At 45.2% G+C, this 24,841-nt stretch overlaps 1 long non-coding RNA gene across 1 annotated transcript in view; it reads right to left on the bottom strand.

Annotated features, from left to right (window-relative positions):
- Positions 1-15,972: 15,972 nt before the first annotated feature.
- Positions 15,973-24,841, bottom strand: part of LOC144175986 (uncharacterized) — a 10,417-nt gene continuing 1,548 nt past the window's right edge. The window contains exon 3 of the long non-coding RNA XR_013323741.1: positions 15,973-18,276. This is a non-coding gene — a long non-coding RNA (uncharacterized LOC144175986). The remainder of the gene's footprint in view (positions 18,277-24,841) is intronic.

The raw sequence follows: 24,841 nt of genomic DNA on the forward strand, positions 1-24,841 counted from the left end.
GCGTAGTTTCCTGGATAGCCGTGTTATACGCAAACGTGACATACGGGAGCACTTCGTCCCAAGTCTTATGTTCATCGTCGACGCACATTGACAGCATATCCGCGATTTTCTTGTTCAGACGTTTTGTAACTCCGTTCGTTTGGGGGAGGTACGACGTCGTTATTCGGTGATCCGTGTTGCTGTAGCGTAATATTTCTTGCATCAGCTCCGCAGTAAAGGCCGTTCCGCGGTCCGTGATTTCGACTTACGGGGCTCCACGTCGCTGCACAACTTGGCTTATGAAGATCTTTGCGACTTCTTGTACAGTCCCCCTCGGAAGAGCGGCGGTCTCTGCGTATCGCGTCATGTAGTATGTCGTTACGACAATCCACTTGTTCTCGGATCGGGATATAGGGAACGGGCCCAGATTATCCATTCCAATCTGATGGAAGGGCTTTTACGGGACGGCGATCCGCTGCAGATGTCCGGCGGGTCTCATCGGTGGCGTTTTTCGTCGCTGGCAGTCACGGCAGCTCCGGACGTAGTGGGTGACGTCGGATGTAGGCGGGGCCAGTAGTACTTCACCTTGATTTTTCCAATTGTGCGGGCTGTGCCGAGATTGTGGCACGCTTCCAAAGTTTCGTCACGAAGGTCGGCGGTGATGACAAAAAGATAATTCGTTCTCGTTCCTGGGCTGAAATTCTTTGAGAGAACGGAATTTTTCAGGCTGAATGCTAGTAGGTTGCGTTTGAGGGTTCTAGAGACAGCGACGTTGCATCCTTCGAGGTAGTCGATTATGACGCGTAAGTCGGGGTCGGCACACTTCTGGGCGGCTAGGTAGCTCTCTGTCACGACTCCGAAGAACGCGCTGTCTTCACCAGAGTCTTGTGGTGGTGGGTCGACGGGAGCGCAGGACAGGCAGTCGGCGTCAGAATGTTTCCTCCCGGATTTATATACGATCGTAACGTCGAACTCTTGCAGGCGGAAGCTCCACCACCTAAGACGGCCTGAGGGGTCATCGAAATTGTCGAGCCAACACAGCGCATCGTGGTCTGTCACAACCTTCAATGGTCTACCGTACACGTATGGGCAAAATTTTGAAATCGCCCATATGATAGCGACGCACTCTTTTTCAGACGCTGAGTAGTTTTGCTGCTCTTTTGACAAACCACTGCTTGCAAAGGCTATTACGTTTTTGCAACCGCTTTTTTTTTGACGAGGAGGGCACCCAAGCCTATGTCACCGGCGTCGGTGTGCATTTCCGTTTCGGCCTCTTCCTCGAAATGAGAAAGCACGGGCGGGCTTTGCAGGCGCTTTTTCAGCTCGGAGTATGCTTTTTCTTGGTCATTTTCCCAGCAAAAACGGGTTCTATCTTTTGTTAAGCGTGTGAGTGGCTCTGCAATGCATGCGAACTTAGCGACGAAGCGCCGGTAGTGTGCACACCGTCCCAGAAATCTTCGCATGCCCTTCTTATCTTTCGGTCTTGGGAAGTTCGTAATGGCTGACGTGTTTGCCGGGACAGGTAGGACTCCCGCGGCGTTGACGACGTGGCCCAAAAACTTGAGCACCTCGTACGCGAAACTGCACTTCTTAGGCTTCCACGGTAATGCCGACGTACGAATGATTTCGAGTACAGACTCCAACCTTCCAAGGTGTTCGTCGAAAGTCTGGGCGAATACCACAACGTCGTCTAGGTATACGAGGCAAGTGTGCCAATTCAAGCCAGCTATCAATGTGTGCATGACTCTTTGAAACGTTGCTGGCGCCGTGCACAACCCAAACGGCAGCACCTTGAACTCGTATATGCCATCCGGGGTGATAAATGCGGTCTTCTATCGGTCTCTCTCGTCCACTTTACTTTGCCAGTAGACGGTCTTCAGATCCATCGATGAGACGTACTTCGCATTGCAGAGGTGGTCGAGGGCGTCGTCGATTCGTTGCAGGGCGTACACGTCGGTTTTGGCGATTTTGTTCAGTTTCCGGTAGTCAACGCAAAATCTAATGTGGCGTCTTTTTTCTTCATTATTACGACCGGCGCAGAACAGGGGCTTTCCGATGGCTGTATAATGTCGTCGCTGAGCATGTCGTCGACTTGAGTCCGGATGGCTTCCGGCTCGTGCGACGAGTCGCGGTACGGTGACTGTCGGGCATACCTCAGCAAAGTTGGCGCGGCTCACTCAAACTCACTCACAATTTTTTTTTCGAAACACCACTAACTCAAACTCAGACTCAATGCTGAGCAGCACATCTGCGCTCACTCAAACTCAAACTCACATTGAGCGCAAAACTCAGAACTCACTCGGACTCAAACTCAAAATGTACTCAGAACTCAAAATGTACTCAAACTCAAAATGGACTCAAACTCAAAAAGGACTCAGAACTCAAAATGTACTCAAACTCAAAATGGACTCAGAACTCAAAATTTACTCAAACACAAAATGTACTCAGAACTCAAAATGTACTCAGAACTGAAAATGGACTCAGAACTGAAAATGTACTCAAAACTCAATATGTACTCAAACTCGAAATGTACTCAAACTCAAAATATACTCACAACTCAAAATGGACTCAAACTCATAATGTACTCAGAACTCAAAAAGGACTCATACTCAAAATGTACTCAGAACTCAAAATGGACTCAAACTCAAAGTGTACTCAGAACTCAAAATTGACTCAAACTCAAAATGACCTCAGAACTCAAAATGGGCTGATAACTCAAAATGAATTCAAAAATGAAATGGCCTCACAACTCTCTCATGCTAGGAATCAGATGTACTCTGATTTCATTAGCAGTCAGTGCTTTCAAATTCACGCGTGGTAAAAATATTACGGGCGCACATTCGTGAGCTCAAACTCTTGAATTCGCCACGACATGACACCGTAGCTCCTGTGAGGTCGGAAACAATTTTCGTTGCAGATTTAATACAGCTATACCTGCTGTGCATGAAGAGTAGCGCTGGTTGGATGCAATTGTACGTATATATCGGATACCAAACTCTTGATGTAGGCTCCGTATTCATGTTCATGACGGAGGCGGCCCAGGCTCGATGGTGTGCTGGGTCCCCAGGTCGAAACAAGCAAGATTGGGTGAGGGGACGTGCGCTCACTGCTCCATTCATTTATGTCGAAGCTGTTTAGGGTTACGGTTCCGTGCATTCTTGCTCTGCATCCTGGAAAAACGCCTTGTGTCAAAGCGAACTGTCCCCGCGAATCTCTGAAGCGCGAGACGTTCATGGATATACCTTTGCTGTTTTATTGCGTAGCATTCTTTGCCGAGTACACCCCTCCCCTTATCCCCGCCATGATCTTGTAACGCCCTCCATATGCACAAAAATGCAGATATCACGGAAGTTCAACCTGTAATCATTATAAAAGCGTAAATGTAGAGTATTGATAAAAATAAATGTTAAAAAAATAAGAAAAATATCGAAAATGGTGAACCGTGTAGCACGGAAGTCATAGATCGTCTCAGATTGGGTGAAAATGCAGAGAGATGTGGTGCTAAAGTATGTGGGGTGTCAAATTGAGGGTCTCGAGGAGGGAAATCACGTGGGACAAACAAAAAAGTGCCTCGTTGTTTGCTGAGGCACTTGTATTAGTTTTTATCCCAGGCGGCACAGAAAGTGTGCCCGAAGACCGGCCCGTCTATGGCAGCTTTCTGGCATGTACGGCCAGCATCCAGGTTCTGGTAGCCACTGATCATGCGTTGAACGGCCAACATTCGGCAACCAGCGCTTCGGTATTTTTCCCTCCGCCCGTGTCCGGACGCACAACGGCAGCTAACCGGCTGCCAGATATTCAGTTCTCTTACGGATGCCGATGTTGAGAAAGAGAACGGCCGAAGTACGGCCTTAGGGCATCCGTTTTTTCTTCGGGAAGCGGTAATCGGCCGAAGCACGGCAAGCGACCGGCCACAGAATATGCGTATTCTTGCGGCAGTTGGTGTTCGAAAGGAGACTGGCCGGAGCGCGGCTGCCGTGCATTCGTTGTTTCAACGGTGAACCGCGCGTCCGGCGGTAGAATATCCGGCAACCAGTGTTATGAAGGACACCGGCCGACGTACGGCCCCAGAATATACGTTTTTCATTCGGTTAGCTGTCCTCGGCCGAATTACGACAAGCGAATGGCCACAGAATATTTGGCAACCGGTGTTCAAGAGGTGACCGGCCTACGTAAGGTATCTGGTTATACGTCATTTTTTCGGCAAACGCCATACAGTCGAATAACGGCACGCGCCTGGGCACCGAGAATTCATGCACAGACAAAGGAGACCGACCGGTTTTTTCCTGGGGGGAGAAAAAGCCGTTAGTGAGCCGAACGACGGGGACGCGTTTTTCATCCGCTTCGTGTTTCTACGTTTTAAATGAACGAAAATCGTTTGTCAAACAGTAATGAGTGTTCTCGCTAAACGGGCAAGGTGCAAGGACTCACTGGACGTTAGCAGGGAACCTTTTAGGCCAGCAAAATGTCATTTATTGCCACAAGAAGACTGTGCCACACCGACGGGTGAGCTAAGCCTCGCCAGTCATCGCCGCTACCACGCCTCTGCCGCCGGCTTCGTCGACGCATCAGCTCGAGGCTATTCGCCCCCTCAAGAAATGGAGAGCATTGGAGACATCGACCCGGCAGAGATGTCCGATCCCAGATGGAGATGGTTCACCAAAATAACTGGCCTTCAAGGGGGTCAAGCAAGCGGCCACCACGCAGGAGGTAAACCGCCACCATGTCAAGGACTCCCCACCAAAGAAAGGCAAGTGCGAGCAAAAGCGCAAGTTATTCTGCTTACAATTAAACTGCGACAAGAAATATTGCACTATGTTGTTGGTGATAAATGTAGAAGAGACTCGCTCGTGCATTGGTAGGATCAACTTCATGCCCTGCACTATGTTACTTCATGGGATTTTACGACTGCCTATTTAGAAAAAAAAATTACTTTAAATTTGCGATAACAACAGAGCCTTGTCACTGACGAAGCCTAGCTGCTAATTTAGTTCCGATGTTTGAAGGTGAGCTCAGCTACTCTTGGGATATGACTCATTTGATTAAACATAATCTCCAGCATCCTAGGAAACATGGATTTTGTCAGGATTTTTTTGCTGAACGCAGATTGTTGAGTTCACGTACGATTTGGCTCTAGCAATAGATAAGCTTAAAGTGGTTGACTGTATATTCTTGGACTGCAAAAAAGCAAATGATGGTGTCACAAACTCGAGCGTACGACGTCTAAAAGTACCTTATAAATTTTTCATTTCATTTGTACAGCGCCTAATTCTTCTTGCAGTCGTTCGATTCATTCAGTTCGGTTCCATTCGCCCCGAGACAATATGGAGCTTTCTCGAACGAAGAGACGGTAACACGAAACAACAAAAATAAAACCTTCGCCGCTCCGGTTTCGTCGAAGCTTCCAGTACTTTCGAGGAGGTGCGCGTGGCCTTGCCAGTGCTAAAGAGCGTCGATGATTCTAGAAGGCAGAAGAGTGAAGTTATTCGCTGACGGCGGCGGGCGCGTTGTGTGTTGTGCTCTCCATCTCCGCGCCGGCACGGTTATAAAAAGAGAAGCCGCGCCTAAGCAAACCAGCTACGTTTGGCAGTCGTGATGTGACAACGGCACCTGTCAGTTTGTGCATCACACCATCGGCTACGCGCGCCCTGGAAGACTCCAACGTACTCCCGGGCCTCGAATCACCGTGATCGTCCCGGACGGCCTGGCCTACAACGAAGCCGCGCTTCCCAGGTAGCCGAATCGCCTCCGACAGCGGTGCATCGTCCGGCCCGGACGGTGAATATGCTGGGACTCTGTCTCTCATAAGCATCGAACTGTTCGTTTTCTTTTTTTGTTAACTGCTACGCTTCGTAATATTCATTTGTTAGCGCTCCTGTTTGCATCATTTTGTCGAATTGGACTGTTTCTTGTATTTGAATTCAATCTAAGTTGTCTGTCATTATCGATCCGTTATCTCGAGCTTGTGTTTGTAACTTGCCTGTCTAAATATAAGTCTTTGTGCTGTTTTTCGTTCAGGGCTCTTGCTCATTCTTGCCGCTCTGGTCGGCGAAAGCCGCACATCAGACGGCCACCCCCTTTGTCACCTGTGCCCTGTGGATTCGGTGGGGTTTGTTGGCTCTCTGGAGTCGACTCCCCATATCTTCCGACAGTGCACCCTAATTTAAGGAACCGGGTGACAGATGCATGGTGTTCTATATCACCTTCTGCGTAGTACATTTCATTCTATGAACTGAATGAATCGGTTTTTGCATTGTTATTACTATTGGCCCTATAGCTTTGTTCAAAAGTACTGTGTAGTTTACCGTACTATATAGAATGAACGTGATTCCGTATACCTGCAGCTTTATTCGAATTTATTAATATCCTGGTGTGCTGATTCAGAAACGTTTTTGGGTGTTAAACAGTGTGTTAACGGCACCTTTACAAGAAAACCTTCATTCCAATTGAATAAGTATATCGTAAATTATGCTGCTGTGACAACGGCCGAGGAATATAAATACCTAGGAGTTTATTTAGGGAGTGGTTAGAGGTTAAATAGGCAAGTTCACACCATAAAAGTTACGGCTGCATATGTTTTTGGCTTTCTGAAACGAAATTTCAGTGAACCTCCATCTAACTGAAAAGAACTACCGTATTTCACTCATGCGCGCTCAATCTTGGAGTACGCATGTGTTTTCGTGGATCCCTACACTAAAGAGCTGGTTGATACGCTCGAAAACATACAGAATATGTCAGTGCGATTCGTATTAGGTAATTGGCACGCTCAACTTAGCATGAGAGAAAGTAAAAGTAAACTGAAATGGCAGGACGTGGAAGATCACAGACGAAACCACAGGTTGAACTTTTTTCGTAATATCTATCATTCGAAAACTGGAGTAGAAGGGGATAAGTATGTCCAAGCGCCATTCTACATATCGCAAAGTGGGACCGCTAGCTTAAAGCAAATTATTAACTTTCCTGTAAAGGTGACGCCTTGCGCGATTCGGTTTATTTTACATCAATACTGCAGTGTAATTATCTTCCACGTATGATTGCATTAACTGTTTATATTGACCATTTTCAGCACGCTTTGTAGAATTATTTTGTTATTTTGTCTCATATTTAATGCTTAGTGTTATGCATCTCCCTTCTGTAATGCATGCAAAGGCAAGCAGGCATCAAATAAATAAATAAATAAATAAATAAATAAATAAATAAATAAATAAATAAATAAATAAATAAATAAATAAATAAATAAATAAATAAATAAATAAATAAAACAATAAATAAATAAATAAATAAAAATAAAAAATAAAAAAATAAACTCCCAGAGGCGCAAGTCTGCCTCCGATAGGTTGAGAACCCTACGCATTCAACCTTGACCAATAAAATATTTATTGCCCTATTTGTTGCAGTATGCAAGGTTACCTGTATGCATGCTACCATTGCTATGTTATTCGTTTGAAACAAATTATGTAACTCTAATTTTACGCCTTTCCTTGCGTGAACACAGAGGGATGCAACTGCAGCCGCCTGAAGCACGGCGTCATTCCCAATGCGTCTACAATTTTTGGAACGTAGTATGACATTAGAAGAAAATTGAGTTCTTTTGTACTATTAAGTGGTCTGGACGTAAGTCATGAAAACAACATTAAAATAGATTGAAAATGAAAGTACCTGTTCGCTCCTTCTTAGGGTCAGCCCTGCGCAAGGTCATCAGAAAAGTTGATCGAGTAGAAAATGTCTTTGCAAGAAAAATGGGCAAAAAATGGACATACTTTTTTGTGAAGGAGTTATATTAAATGCTCCTGAGTGTTTTGTTGAGAAGCAAAACGCTTCGTAAAGGCCTTCACACCGGTTTTATATACATCAAAATTGGTCAAGCAACTGTTATAAAATAGTTTATGTAGTCATAGCATGAAATTGTTCGGGAATTTATTTCCAATACTGCCACTCTCAGCTTGAGAGCATTGCAGCTGGGCACAACAAATACAATCCATTCATATGCCACAGCAGTTACACGGAACAAAACAAACATACATCACTTGTAGACGATTACTCACAACATAATTTTCTATTTTGCACAAAACCGCCGGCATGAAGTGTGTAATTCTAACATTTTCAACGGAAGATATCAAAAGAAGCAACCAAGATAAAACATTACAGAGGCTAAGACACTTCAAAAAAAAAACACACAATGAAAACACAAATATTTCATCATTGAACATAGGGAAACCTAAGGCGGAACACATGAAAATGGGGCAAGGGTGCGAGAGAAACACGCTTTTTAGTGAGACAATAATCATAGGATAATAAACATGTGTATCAGCCCACAACGTCAGTTAACAAAAAAAAACAGTTTAGTGTTAGCTTTCACATAACTCATCGATAATTTTCGCGAATTCAGCTGATGAAGTGATTCTGGTGATGTCAGGACCTAACTGGTTCCATTAATGTATGGCACGCGGGAAGAATGAATGTTTAAATGTATCATTGTGACAGAAATATTCTGTTAAAGTGTAGTCGTGCTGATGTCTCGTTCGGCGGGACTGTGAAAGTGAAATATACTTGGTAACGTCGATTTTGTAAGCGTTATGAAGGAAGTGGAACAGAAATTTAAGACGCGCCTGCTTTGCCCTAGTTGCCAATGTATGCAGGCCAGAGGCCGACAGTAGGTTGGTGGGTGAATCAGTGCGCCTATACTTATTATGAATGAATCTAATAGCTTTTTGTTGGACATTTTCTAAAGTCATTATATGAGTTGTAGTATGTGGGAACCACACTGTATTGGCATATTTAAGAATCGGTCGAATAAACGTAGTGTAAGCTAATAGTTTGGTAGCTGGTGGCGACAGTCGTAAGGATCTTTTAAGGAAAAATAGTTTGCGAAGGGCCGATGCAGCAATGTTCGAAATGTGGGTATCCCACCTCAGCTCGGATGTAATGGTTATTTCTAAGTACTTGTGTTGACTTACCTTGCCTAGTGGGGTGTCGGTAATTTTGTAGGTGAAAACAGACGGATTCTTTCGTCTAGTTACAGACATGGATACAGACTTCTTAATGTTAATAGACATTTGCCAGTTAGAACACCACTCGCCTATTTGGTTAAGAGATTTGTTAAGTTGAATGTGGTCATGGTTACTGGTAATTTTTCTGTAAAGAATACACTCATCGGCAAATAACTTGATATTACAGTCAATGTCATAGGCGATATCATTAATGTAAATGAGGAATAATACTGGTCCGAGAACAGAACCTTGAGGAACCCCGGATGATACAGGCAGTGCTTTGGACGCCACGTTCTCAGATGAAACAAGCTGTGATCTGTTAGCGAGATAATGTTTCGTCCATTCCAAAATTTCTCCAGAACCAATAGCATTTTCAAGTTTGGCTAATAATTTGCTATGACATACACGGTCAAATGCTTTCGTTAGGTCTAGTAGGATGATGTCAGTTTGGCCGCCGTTATTAATGCTCTGGGCAAGGTCATGGACTACTTCGGTCAATTGAGTGGTGGTAGATAGGCCACTGCGAAATCCGTGTTGGTTGGGAGTAAAAAAAATTACTTGTTCGAGAAATAAAAGCAAGTGCTTCAAAATAATATGTTCCAGTAGCTTACACGACGTGCAGGTAAGGGAAATAGGCCGGAAATTACTAGGCTCTGTCTTCTGATTTATGAATTGGGGCTAGTTTTGCAATTTTCCATTCGTCTGAAAGCTTGGATGTTGAAAGTGACATGCGATAAATTATTACAAGATACCTGCTGCACCACTCAGTGTATTTTTTAAGAAATTCATTTGGGATATTGTCCGGGCCATTCGATTTTTTTGAGTTCAGGTTTAGTAAAAGGTTTAGGACTCCTTGCTGTGAAATGTTTAGAGGATCTATACGTAGGGGGTTGGGGGGTGGGAGTGGAGGAACAATGTTGTTGTCCTTCGTAAACACAGAGTGAAAAAATTCGTTGTATTCATTTACCTTAGTAATTTGTTGTTCTAATGATAAAGACGTAGACGGTGATTTGGATCTGCGAAAATGCCTCCAAAACTTATTTGGGCTGTTTCTAATAAAACTGGGTAGTGTTGTATTAAAGTAGTAGTGCTTGGCCTCTTTACTTTTTTGCTTAAATTCTGTTACCGCGTGTGATAATTTCAGTGATGCCGCTGGGTCGTTCCCGATTTTGATTGAACGTCGTAATCGCTTAACTCGACGTTTAGCTTGTATCACCTCTCTTGTGATGCACGGGTTATACGTCTGCCCTCTTTTATGTTTTATGAATATTATGAATGAATTTTATGTTTTATGATTTTTATGAATATTGCCCTAAAAGAAATTGGCTAAAAGCGGGGCAATTTGTCTCTCTGAAATTCAACCCACTAAAGTATGCGCCCTCCGCCGCCCCCCCCCTCCACCTCCTCTTTCCCCGTTTATTAAGGTAAGCCGCCCCACAGAGGATATCAGGACCTGGAAAATACATCTATTCAAGTTCTACAAAGAACTGAATATTTTCTATGTTCGGCAGAAAAAGAGGCACAGCAATTAAAGGAACGACAATTTGTGAGCACTGTTTAATAAATATTTCCCCGCATTTCCCCGAGGGGAAGAATGTGAAAGTGCAAATGCAGGAGTTGAATTTGTGCGGTTCGGTAATGTTCGCGAAAGAGAGATCACACACACACACACACAAAACTACAAAGAGAGAAAGATGCATTTATTAACAGACACCTGTTTGTGTTGTCGTTGTACTTGATTGCTAGAGCGGATCTCAGCTTTGAAATTTCGTGTCAGTACTCCTTTAAGCGGGTGCATTAGCCCTTCTCACGCCCGATTCCTGGCCAATCCACCACGTGGGTATGTGCCCTGCACAGACACCTATTTGTGTTGTCGTTGTACTTGATTGCTAGAGCGGATCTCAGCTTTGAAATTTCGTGTCAGTACTCCTTTAAGCGGGTGCATTAGCCCTTCTCACGCCCGATTCCTGGCCAATCCCCCACGTGGGTATGTGCCATGTCAGCGGCCAGGCAGCGCGCGCCCATCTCCCCCCGTTGCCAAGGAAGACGAGGAGATTCCTGGCCAATCTCCCACGTGGGTATGTGCCATCTCCCCCCGCTGCCAAGGAAGACGAGAAGTGCGCGCACCCGCAGCTGTTGCTATGTGGACGGACGGCGGTGAACGGAATTCAGGGTCGCTTATAAAGTGCATTCGCACTTAAAACGAATTTTGCTGTCAACTGAGGCTGGTAATTAAGCAAGGCTGCGCTGAAAGCTTGACGGCTGGTGGTTGCGCGCGAGCTCACTTTGATGTGGCTGCATTGGACCCAAAATGCTGGGTTTGTGCTGCTTCTGCACTGCGCGAATGAGTCATCTGCTTGCGCGACACGCAGTGACCGGCCTCAGTACAGTTAACGTACTGTGGCTGAACTCCAATGCCCGTAGCACGGCCGTATTTCCGGCAGATTTAGTCACCTGCCCTTCAGGAGAGGAATTAACCAACCTCTTGGGCGGGTGAGGAGCATCGCTAGGCGGATGTGACGTCACGTTTGCTCGCAGCGTTCCCGCGCGGTATGTTTACATTTTTCCGAGTGCTGCCTACACGGCGTACGTGCCGTAGCGATTCAAGTAGTCGCGTTCGACTTACGCGGTCAACGCAAGAATTCATAAACTGGCGATGGCTGTCGCCCTGTCAGTCGTCGTTCAACAGCTCCAGCGTCTTCTGGCACAACAGCTTTGCAGTTATCTGTTACCATCGGCCGGTTACCAGTTACCATCGGCCGACCAGGTGAGTGTTTTTTGGCGGGTTTGCAATCAGTTCGCATATCTCCTACTGCAAAGCGTGCTTTCTGCTTGCAGCAGTTATATTAGCGACGTTTACGAAATTGTTAACGGCGCGTTCTCACCGTCTTGCATTATTGTTGCTGTTTATGCTGCTCTGTTCGCGTCTGTCGGCGATCGCAAGCTGTTGGCGGTTTGTTGCACGGCGCGGGAACCCGTCTCGCCCGTGGCGCTTCTTTGTCTCTTCTTCAATGTGGCGTCATTAACATCGCTTGTTATCCTTGGGCTAACCTATCTTAATGTTGTAACGAAAATGAACTTGCTGTGCGAACTGAGCGTGACAGAACGCTGTTGGCAAGGTTTTCGTGGGCGCGTGTGGTTCGTGAGGGCGTTGTAACACGCTGCTTTGGCCTCTTGCACCTCTTTCCTGCATCTAGTACTCTTGCTTGCCAGGAGTGCCTGCCAAGGGATGGTTGCTTCGTTATGTGTTTTCATATTTAATAGTGAACCACTCAGCGTTCTATAACTGATGCAAATGCAGGCGGAACGACCCCGATAACAACGCAGGGCAGGGGCAGTGCTTGTGTGGTCTTCTCTGTCGTTTGCCCTTCTTTTCAGTCGTCGTAGATTATTTACTGTTGCGTGAACGTTGTTTGATTCTTCACGTTTCATTTTTCTCTTGCAGCATCTCCTGACTGCAGTCACGGTGCCCCTAGCCTGCGTGCAGCACTCATCCTGCCATTCTAGTGGGAACTGATGTTCGCAGGCCACTTGTCACGACCTAACGGGTTCCCGCCCTTGCCTGGCTTATAATTGATGGTATACTTCAGATACACTGCTGCGTTCTCTCTGCATACATTTAAAGCGAGTGTTTACACTAACACAGCTGTGGATAGCCATGAAGACAGCAGCGTGTGTACTGGAAATGCCAGTGAAAACAAAACCAAACGATCTACAGATCTATGCCAGCTTGAACATTACAAATCTTTCAGCGAGTGTCAAAGCAATGGACAGCTGGGGATATCTCGTGCGCTAAATTGTGTTCTTCTTTCTGTTTGTTTTCTATTTGCTGGTATAAATTTACGAATTGATAGTATGAGTAAAGTAGACAGACAACAAAGTGATTGCGTTGCTCTTAGAAATGCCTTACACGAAATAAAACTGCTTCCTGCGAGTTCGCACTGCTCAGTGCGGGGAAAAAAGGTTCCGTATAACAAATAATTTGGTACACCCAAACCCATCTGTGATGAACATATGTCATGCATGGATTATTTAAGGGCATGTTCTTAGCTTTGGCAAAACAAGAAAGTGACCTCTTTCTTGTGCAGAAAACTAGTTTAGTTGTAATTTTGGCTCTTATCTGTCCAGTGTCAACAGGAATAGTAGCCTTGATGTGCGACTTTGCGGACACTTTCCTGTCACCTTCCTTCAATGTCACCACAGTGGTGGTGAAGACTCCTGGGCAGTCGAAATCGCATGATGACAGGCAGTTATATTCTACCACGAGAAGCACCCTCCACAAGCCATGAGGCCTTGCTCTGTTTTCAGCTGGGGCTCCTTTCGTTGCCAAGTGCCTTGGTCTTTTGGGGTAAAGCTCCCAAAACAGGGTGGTCTTGTCCCTGTTGGAATTGTCACGTTGATCATACTTTTCACCCACAGCTTTCCAGTTCATTTCACTTTTCTAACCCAATTCTAATGTTATTAGTGTAGGGAAATCTGGTGTCCAGCAGCTTGCGTTTCAAAGGGAATAGATGTAGCAACTACATCAAGCACTAGCTGATTCTGATGCTTAGTGGACTTTGCTGTGAGCCGTCCAAAGCACCACAAGGGGAAGCAGTGCTGGTCTTATGTAGTGTACTACTTTGGAGCTGCAAAATTACAATGCACCTTTTATTACAATGCACCTTTTTTACCTCAATTTTTTATGCTGCAGTGGAAATCATGCGAATACATGTTTGTAAATGTCCATTCCACCAACAAATTCACGGCATGCCTTGACAGTAGGCGCAGTTTTATGCATCTAGATAATCACCTGTACCCATTTATCACAGGCCTGCAATTTGCACATGGTCGGATTTAAGCACCCTAAATGTGGCAAGTGTAACCGACCGTTACACACAATCTTGAAAACTCTACCTTATCAACGCGAAAGCAATAAGTGGCCCATTGACTAAGAAGCCACTATCCGCTGTCTGTACTAGCACAACAGCTCCTAAACCGGCCGGCAGTGCAAAGAGTGGATTGAGTTCAAAACTTTGGGAAGAGTTCAAACCACATGGGAATCAAACCCAGGACATCCCTAGTGCTAGTCCAGCACCACATCCTTGACACCACTATAGCTCAGTGGGTCTAGCTGACTAAAGGTGGACCCAGGGAGCGCATTATGACCTTAAACTGAAAAAAAGTCCACAGGTACAAGCAACCCGACATACAATGAGTTTTAAATTTCTTGGCAATTCATTAGGCCAGCACATAGCCGTAACATCCCCACTCAGGTGAATTGGCCAGTCACGATGATAGCTGCTGTCAGAAGCTCATGGCTGTTTCACCAATTCCCGTTTGTCTTAAAACAATGCTGCTTAAATTACACACTGGCCAACTGCACCTCGAGTATATTTTACGCTCCTAGCATTCTGCAGTAGCCTTGTTTAGTGTTAAAGAACTACGTATTTGATCACATGTGAAGACTGCGATTTCTGTTAGAGCATTTTGTGCTTTCAACCTGAATTGGTTGACGCTCGTCAATTGAACACTGGCTGCAAACTTTTATTGTGGTGTAATTAACATAAAACCTGGATAGAGTAAAAATACTGAAGAGTAAATTATGCTAGGCTTATACATTGCACAGCGTAGCTGTAAACATCAAAATTCAACTTTTTAGGTTTCACGAGGAAAAGCTCAGCATAACTTGGGCCAGCTATGAAGGGTAACTGCAGTGTAGGGCTATAGGTTAAGTCAGGCCACCTATAAATCTTTGACATGCTTCGAAATCTTGGCACACAGGCATTTTTTTGGTTCTACCTAAACCAATGCTTTGGACTTTGGTGAAATGTTTTGTACGGGTTAAACTGCACAATGCAATTGCAAATAAGAATTGAACAAATGTCTGTTGTGTCCATTCGAGAATCCAGTGCTTGCCTAATATCGAAAATTGCATCCAGCAATCGATTCAAGAAATGTACTTGTATGTCCGAGAGACAAGCTCAAATAAAAAGTTACCCTACTTCAACTGCATTCCTTGCATATTTATTTATTTGAAAATATTTAGCATGAAAACAACAGAATGGTACCAACAGGCAGTGCTGTCACTTTTCGTGCTCTCTCTCTCGTGCTGTGTTGTTTTTCCAGTTTATTAATTTTAAAAATATGCCACATTTGCCATTTTAGTTGGTTTTATTTGTTTTGATGTTATGCTGTGTTGCCAACGAAACTTTGTAAATGTCTTCCTAAGAAAAAAATAAGAATACCTAGCATATGTAAGTGTATGCTTCTTGATGGATAGCAACTCTCACTATATGAAAGTGAAGCCAAGAAAACACCAAAGTCATCACAAACACTGAAGAATGTTTATTGACATGGCATCACATCACTTGCTGGACAAGCAACAAGGCACCATAATGCTGCTCACACAAGAGTGCGAAGTATGCGCCGTGGCTAAAACCACTTGATAAAAATACAAGCAGGCGCTTATCTGCCCCAAGGTGACCCTGAATGAAAATGTGACATGCGCAACACTGGAAATCAACAAAAGTTATTGGGTCAGGCATAAGTGAAAATTGCGGGCAAAAGTCGAGGGCACTTTCATGTGTTGGATGACGAGACTGCTGGCACAAGACAGGAAGGATCGAAGGGTGCTAACTCAGTATTGTATGGTTACAAATACGTGCAGATTGCTACTCACTGGTCCAAAAGTGCTTGAAGACCCTGATTTTAAAGCAAAACTTTCTATGTCTCACCAGTGGAATATGCCATGCCAAAAAGGCATTACAGAAAAGCCAACTTTCTCTGACAATGATAATGATCGTGGGTAAAGAAGTGCAGAAAAAAAAAACGCTTCCTGCAGTCAGAAACAAATCAGGACCCTCGCGGTGTGAAACCAACATCTATTCCGTGACACCATTAGTTTGAATCTGGATAGCGGTGCATCGAGATGCAAAATTAGACAAAAATGGTGCACCTCACATTCTAATGACGACGACAGTTTGAACGCGAAGCTTTCGTCGAGCAAAATCAAGCGGCGAAGTTTCAAAGCCACTGCAATCAAAAGTCCAAACAGCATGCAAGTAAGTGATAGCTGAAACAGGCAACGTCCAAGCTCAGATGACAATCTAGCAAGAAATCCCTCGCGAGAAAACTGAGTTAAACTGAAAGACAATTTCTCCTAGACACCCTTCCCACTAACTTACAACCAAATTCCTTAAATGATCTCTTGCGTCCCTCCTACCCACCTAATTTAGCGGAGGCAGTGTGGGACACACTCCTGCATTTCATATACCGACCCACTATTTTTCCCTTGCTATTTCCCACTCATACCCGTCGTGAACTTTAACTAATCGCTACTTCTAAGGGGGTCTGATGCACTAGCAAGAGGCCCCGGGTGTTTTTTTTTAACAGTTCAAGAAACGTTAAAAAAAAAGCCATTATTGTCGTAAGACAAAAGCGTGCACGTTTTTTTTCCTTGCAATTAATTACAGCAACTAATGAACACATGACAGAACAAGTAACAGAGAGCAATGATGAAACTGACAACCACAGATTTGCACATAACTGTGGAGAGGAACTCTCTGGATAGGAGACTGAGCAATAGAAGAGCACAGCAGCTGCGGCTGAACCTTCCCACGCAGCTGAACAGAGACGAAGAATACGGCAAATGGACAAAATTAAGGGTTGGGAGTCTTAGTAGCCACTGTACTTTCTTATCAACCAGGCGTGTGGCTGGATGGTATAGATGAACAGCAACGTGGGAGCTAGAGGACTGCTTGCTGGCGACACTACTACCACCCAGTAGTCTGTACTCCACAGTACACAGTAGGAGGAAACAAACTGGAAGTGGGACTGCGAATTGCCATGACGTTACAAATGAAATAAGTGCTGCGTGGCTGTCACAAGTCAAGGTCAATCACCCTTAAGGGGAGGTGCCAAAACCCCTTAGAGAGAGGATGAAGACATGACATTTGAATCTAGTGGCTAAAAATGAACCATTCATGTAGCACCCCACCGTAAAAGGGGATTGATCTTCACTCATTTCCTGAAATAAAGTTTAAAAGCAGTTCATCCAGGGCAGTTGCCACCAGCACCTTAGAGTAGTATGGTGGAAACACACCACAATCTTTGCTTTTGGGAGGTCTTTTACCGGGCTGTCTACCAAAAAACTCAAATTCGTTTTTTCTAAGTGGGCACCTGGTCTTAAAAAAAAAAAAAACATGATTTTTACAGTTAGGACGATAAAAATTGGGTGATGCATGTGGTTTTTCATTGAAATTGTAGATATGAAGTTTGTTTCTGTGTAAAACAACTACATTAAACTTTATTTGGCTTTTATGTTTGATTTTTTGACAGCCTTTGTAAAAAAACTGCTTGAGGGATGCAGCTGAACAAGGTACCGGTGAACTGTGCACAAATCAAGGACTGACTGCCATAAGACTAACATTATCATTATATATGGTCTGTAGCAGAAGTGACAGCTGTTTGAAGTTTGGGCCTGGACGGCAACACCAGTTTTCCTGGTTCCCATTTTCTAGGCCCAAACTTCACATGGCTGTAACTTCTGCTACAGACCAGATAGAATGATAATGCTAGTATTATTGCACTGCTTGACTTGCGCACAGTTAACTGGTACTTTATTCAGCTGCGCCCCCCCAGCAGTTCTTTTATAAAGGCTGTCGTAAAATCAAACATAAAAATCCAAATAAATGTGAATAGAGTCGTATTACACAGAAACAAATTTCATATCTACAGTTTCAATGAAAAACCACATGCATCCCCCGATTCTTATCATCATAACTGTAAAAATAAAGTTTTTGATCAGAAACTGATGTTCCTTTCTAACTCGAAGCTTTCTGGCCAGCTCCGGCCTCGAAGGTCAGCTGCGCCTGATCAAAAGGACTGTCAACGCGGCTTGAGCTCAAGGCATCCTGGAATGAGGACACCTCTCTGAAGCATTTTGCGCATTTAATTAAAGTTTATTCTCGCTCTCTCTCTTGCGGCTTGAGTCAAAGTCCAAAATCTAAACTGCTTCGACCGTATCAGAAGGGCGCAGTCTGACAGACAATGGTTTCATAATGCAAGGGACACTGGTTCCATTATGACCATGGAAAGCGTTTTTTCTTGAGGTGCATGTGCTTTTGCTTATCATCCTCATCGCTTTGTGAAAATCACTGTGTAAAGTTAGCTTTCCTGCAGTGCATTATGTAGCCACATTGAATGCAATCAGTGAGGTCCTGAAAGCTTCACTTTAACAACAGGAGTTACGTGCTCGTCAAGACCCTCGTCTCACAGCAAACTTCTCTTCACCAGCAGGCACAGGCTAGAGCCCAGTCAGCAGGTGCTGCAAAGACATGATGAGAGTATTTTAGGCACGAACCTCAAGATGGAAAGGAGGCGGAGCAAAGAGCAAGAAAAATGCATCAGGAGGAGACTGCAAGCTCTGGGATGAGCAAGCTAGGTGTGGTGCTGTCAGGACCATAGGCGTGCGCACAGGGGGGGCAGGGGGGGCGGCCGCCCCCCCTAATATTCTGGAGGGGGGCGCCAAATTTGCCCCATGCCTTAACTCAATTGAACCTGTCACGTAGGGTTATGAGTCGACCACGCGTGTGCTTTCACGACCATGGCAGCCGAAGAACCCTCATGTTACCCTCCAAAAGCTGTTTACATTCAGCCCCGGAAAGGCGGGGACCAAAAGCAGGTCGCTGTGAGAAACACGTTCTCACTTAATTTTCATATTTGCAGCTACTTTTCCTCGCAAATAATGTGCCTAGTACTGAGCAAAATAGCCGCGTAAAAAGAATTTAAAAAGAACATACAATATTACCTTCTTAAATTCTTACGAACTTCAAAAGCTAGCGTTCGAGCGGTACGCACGGGTACCACGTTGCAGTTTACAAAAGACAGATGTGTCATATGTTTCTGTGCTTTAGGGAGAATGGAAGTTTTTTCAGCAGCGTGTTGTGAAATTGATGCCGCATCCGCCCTGGGACCTGCCCCCTTTGCCGATGGTACACATGAAAGTAAAAACTTCTGCCCAGAAATATTTTGTAGGTGTTGCAATTCCATTTCATTGAAATAAAAATTTTATAACAATTCCTCGTCTTTCCACTGCGTTTCGACCGCTAAGGCTTCAGTGGGAGGAGGTCGGGAGTTCCCGGGGGGGGGGGGGGGGGGGGCTCAGGTAAGACTTCGCCCCCCCCCCCCTAATCGAGAACCCTGCGCACGCCTATGGTCAGGACACTGATGTCGCAACCCAAGCCTGGGAACAAGCGGAGCCAATAGCGCAGTTGTTCCAGCCTCCTCTGGAACAGTGATTCAGCTGATACGCCAACAGTGACACGCCAATTTATAGTTATATTCTATATTTATATTAAATGAAGCCAGTGCACGTGATGCCATCTCCCGAGTTGTGCCATGCTTGCACCGCTCACCCCCTTGCTGGTAGCCATGTGCTCGTACCGTGGTCAACCTCAAGTCTTCACCCCTTTCCTTTGAAATCCTTTGTGTGCACGCACAACTCACCACATACTGTCGAAAAAGAAGGAATAAAAACGTGCATCACTAGAAAGCATAGCTGCTACCCCAGCAACAAGTGGAGGGGGCACCCTTTTGTTTGTTTTGCCCGAGACGAGTGTCCAGAATGGCGGATTACCAGCCCGCGCATGTGCAGATTGCTAATAGAAAAAGGTCCATTACCGCAATCTCATGGAGTCCGACGTATCACAGACGCTGCGGCACATACATGGCGGCGCACACACAGGGTCGCCCACTTGTAGGCCACACCAGTGAATACAACCTATGAAGTGCTATACCCACCACCGATATAGCATTATCTAGCTGCAGTCAGCAACACTTTTTTATGTTTACACGTACTTTCAAGCGTTCGGAGGGTCAAAATGGCTGCTTGTCACTGCTTCTGACCGATCATCCATGGGTCGATCCCACCAATCTGGCTGCCACAAATCACAGTAATAACGCGGAAGTCTTCAATTGTGGGCCGGACTGACACACACGATTCGCGCCAGGGCTGTCAAACTGGCGTGGCAACTTTCTGATCGCGGCGTTAACACGCCACAGTGGTTCGAACACTTGCCCAGTATGAAGGTAGCTATTTCTGTCGTCGTTGGTTTGTCGCATAATGCATGCTTTACTGATGTTTAAGTGCAAGACCTGGCAAGCTTCTCTAGCTCACCCAGAATTTCTCGATACGCAACTCTGAGCTGACGTGTGAGCACGTCTGTTTGTCGTGTGGTTCCTTGTTAATGAGCCAGACCATGCAACTGAACGGTGCGAATGCAGATTTGATGCTTTCAGCGCATTTCACTCCTTTCTTCGATCAACAAGAGAGAAACTGTCAGTAATGCTCATAGAAAGACGGGGCGAGTCAGAAATGCTGCTTGGACACTTTCTAGTACCATATAAATAGTGTACTTAATCTTACCGAGAGCCAAAGCATCATTTTAGGTTGTAGTGAAGCAGACCAGAAAACACCCCTGCCATTTTTCTTGTCCTTTCTCTTTGAAGCACTCCTTTGTTTATGTATTGAAAACAAATTTGTGCAGCGGCACACTTCATTAGTTATTTGTGTATATGGCTAATTTTTTACATTTTAACATTTATATGTTCTCATTGTAGTATGATACTAATCTTGATCAGTGCATTTTTGAAGCAGAGGTGGTTTTCTTCAGGTGGCAGTTCCTTTTCTCTACAAAAAAGGGCTTGCTGTAAACAGGATCAAACAACAAAAAAGGAAATCTGTTTTAGGTAAGGAGGAAAAAGGTTCACGTCAATTTCACGTTATTCAGCTCGGTGACCTACAATCCGACACTATCCATTTCCCAACCATTGGCACGCCTCAAGGTGCAGTATTATCCCCACTCCTATTTAACATTGCCCTAATCCACCTTCCCAGTAAGCTCGCCGCGATCCCTTGCTTACTCCACAGCATATACACCGATAATATTACGCTGTGGACCACCAGAGGCAGCGACTTTCAAATCGAGGAGGTTCTCTAACAGGGAGCTGACTTAGTTACCGCCGCCGCGCAAGTTGGGCTTGGATGCTCACCTGAAAAATCTGAGCTTTTAATCCACCCCGCCAAATCAACCGGCAACCCGGCCCAGACACCCACCATTGAGGTCCGCATTGATGGTAGGGATGTTCGCCAAGTGGAAGTCCTGAAAATACTTGGGCTCTGCATACAGCGCAATTTCGCAAACATTAAGTACCTAGCACAGCTGAATTCTCAGGTGAATCAGACGATCGCCCTCATCCGCAGGATTGCTACAAGGGGCTCAAAGAAACGGAGCGTATCCGGCTGATACAGGCATTTGGGCTCTGCCTTCTCACTTACTCCCTCCCGTATCTCTTGCCCTCGCGTACCGAACTCTCTAAAGTCAACTGCCTCATTCGAAAGACCTAAAAAACGGCGCTACAAATCCCTCAGAGCACTACCACTGCCAGACTCGAGAAACTCGGCATTTACAATACTGCGGAGGAACTCATTGAAGCCCACCTTATCGGTCAGCTAAATAGGCTCTCATCCACCCCCACCGGTCACACTCTCCTTGTTACTCTTAACCTTAAAGCCCCTATCCTCTGTGATGACAGGCTCCCGGTACCAGCCGACATTCATGGCTCCCTCACTATCCACCCTTTACCGCGCAATATCACCCTGTTTTCAACAAGCAGCCTAGGGAACTACGAGCACAAGCACTTACAGAGAAATACCCCGTCCACCCCACTACGGTTTACGTGGACGCAGCTTGCTATCGATGGCAGGATGCATACGCTGTCGCAGTAGTAATCAACCATCCCAACACTCCTCCTCTTAAATCCCTAACAGACCGCACCAACTGACCACTGAGGCGGAAGAGGCGGCAATAGATGATCGGTAAAAAGTGCAAATGCTCATGGGTGCATTGTCAGCTCCCGCGGAGTTCTGTTACTTCCGGTTCGAGAGCTCTCCTGGCCTCCCATATGCCGACGGCTTTCACGCGCGCTTGTGCTTGTTGTTTATCTTTTTCCACTGAAAAAAAAAAACCGCTCATGCATCGCACATTCAATGTGTAACAACAATGAATACTACTAGGGGCTTCTCTGAAAGGTTAGCACTCTGTGACAAATAAACAACACGCACACACGCGCGTGAAAGCCGCCGGCGTACGGGAGGCCAGGCGAGATCTCGAACCGAAAGTGGCTGGAGCAGACAACGTACCCATGAGCCTTTGCACTTTTTACCGGTCACCTATCGCGCTAGCCCTTACACATAGGCCGCCCCCTATCACTATCATCTCGGATTCGAAAACGGCCATTCGAAATTACGCCAGAGGCATGATCTCGCCCCTGGCGCTCAAAATTCTCCTCAAAAATCCTCCTACCATACAAATAAAGCTGATCTGGACTCCAGACCACATGGGCGTGGGGGGAAATGAGGCAGCACATAGGGCCGCTCGAGAGCATACCGTCCAAGCAGGCCCTAGCCTCGAACCCTTTCACGGAGCCCTATCAGCTTGGGACAGTCTCTTGACCTTCCAAGACATTACGGCACATTACCGCCTCTCACGCCGCCAGCTCCCCCCCGCACACCCGGATTTATCCAACAGGGAAGAACGGCTATGGCGACTGGTGCAAACCCATACCCTCCCATGTCGCTACCACCTGCACCGTATTTATCCTTCCGTCTACCCCTCCACCAACTGCACGGCCTGTGGAGCAGTGGAAACACTGGACCATCTTCTTTGGAACTGTCCCCACAACCCCTATCCTCTCTTAGCAGACGGTGGGCACTGGGCTGAGGCACTGGGCAGCTTCGACCTGTCTACCCAGCGGGTGGTGACGGCGAGGGCTGCTGCGGACACCGGTACGCCGGTCACCACGTCCCCTAAGGGGCCTTTAAAGGCTCAATAAAATCTTTGTCCTCCTCCTCCCATGGTGCGGTCACATGCGGTTTTGCACAGATGGCATCTGGCCCCATTTTGTCTGACTGGCAATGAAAACTGCCTGCTTCAAAATAACTAAGACATTTTTTAGCCACATTTATATTCAGGCAGAAAGTGCTGTGCAGCCATTGCATGTAATGTTGCCTAGTATGAAAAATTGTGCTCAATAGGTTTCTGAGGAAAGCTGGTTTTGAGAATTGCATTGTGCCATAGGACAAAACAAAATTAACTATAAATGAAAAACAACACAACAAAAGTCCTGAGTTTTGCCATGCATATTTTTGTGCTCCTTTTCTATCATGTTTACAACCAACATGACCATACTGTTAATTACATTGCACCTTTGGTCTCATAGGTCACCCAGAAAGGAAAACAACTGAAGTCGATTAAGTAGTGTAAGGAAAATTCACTTTATATTGTAAAACAACAACAGTATTAATGTATTCTTAAAAGCGTAAGAAACAACAGCCTCGCCTGGACCTTTTGCAAATGTGAAATAGTTTCTTCTTGTCTTCTTTTTATTTTATGGTGAAGGAATGGGGCTGCTTCTTTTCCTGCAGCTTGTTAAGTTGGCCAATTTTTATGTGATCAGGTATCTAAGCATTCAGGAGTAGACGTGTCCTGATCAGGTATATCTTGAGTCCAACTGAGTAAAGCGTATTCTGATTTTTATCATGCTAAGGGTCATATTCCGAATGCTCCCCATGAGCACAAACGAGTTGCAGTGAATGAATGAAGATAGCACGGAATTCTTTTATCAACACGTAAATGCCTAAGACTAGTTCACATACTTGAGCAAATCACAAGCACGGCATAAACTTAATGCGGTTGCCCAGCAGTTGGGCAACACGCCACACTATTTAAACTAAATGCATATGCTACTCGATAGTTTCCCTCCAGCTTAGAGACTGCCTTTTCCATGTATTTTCTAGTTCATAAATATACCATAGAATGCTTGGCTGCAGCAGCTCTCATAAATTACAAAAGGACAAGAATAAGATGGGCATTGCTTCCACAGATGATCCCTTTGTATCATTCCTGACATGAAATAGCCAAGTGAATCTTTGGACCTTGGTAACAAACTGTTTCAAAGCACAGTGCAAACCGTGATGAACAAACAGCATTGCGTCAGGTGCATAGCCTGCGACACTGTGCAGCTGAAAAAAATATCTTTGTCTTTCTGCTTCATTTTCCTGTGTCTACATATGCAAAGTGCCTTTATTAACAATAAAAGCAGGGCGGTAGGAGGGGTGTAAAACGTTTAAAGAGCTTACGGCAAAATAATGCGACACGCTTTTTTTAAACATTATGTATGAGCTGCCTCACGTAAGAGGCATTTCTTACAACATTCTTAGCCCTGTATGGCTTTCTCACACAGCTTAGATGTCGTGCGAAAAAGGCAACTTAGTCTAATAGCTCAAGGCGAGGTAGGTGCATCTTCTCCCGTTTGCACTCAAGAGTTTACATGAGAAGGCATTAAGTAATTGCATCATAATCGAGTAAATTGAGGTCACTTCGCACTATGAGGCACAGGGCAGTGTGGTAGACCTCTCACTCAAGGATCTTTAGCGTAAACCAAGACATTGTGTACAGAAGGTTATTTTTTTTGGCTTTATAAATTCAATGCAGCCCCGGCAGCCAAGAATAGAACCCAAGACATTGTACATCCCTGCAGCCATAGGAAACCATGTGAGATCTGAGCAATCTGGCACCTGAGAAATCTCATTACGATGAATAAAGCTACCGTGCGATATTACTTAGTGTTTACAAAAACCAAGGATAGACAGCATAGGGGCACTAGATACATCCTTGCTTACACAAAACTCAAAAGTAAAATTTAAAAATATATATATATATATGACGCGGCCATCCGAGGCACGGTATATCTATGATGTTGACTAACACGATGTACTGTGCCCTGGCCGACGACGTAATTTATGTTCCTGCCTCCACTGGAAGCTGGAA

This window comes from Haemaphysalis longicornis, unplaced genomic scaffold (genome assembly GCF_048455015.1).
Source record: "Haemaphysalis longicornis isolate Haplotype H1 unplaced genomic scaffold, Haemaphysalis longicornis Haplotype H1 scaffold_3, whole genome shotgun sequence".
NCBI lineage: Eukaryota > Metazoa > Arthropoda > Arachnida > Ixodida > Ixodidae > Haemaphysalis > Haemaphysalis longicornis.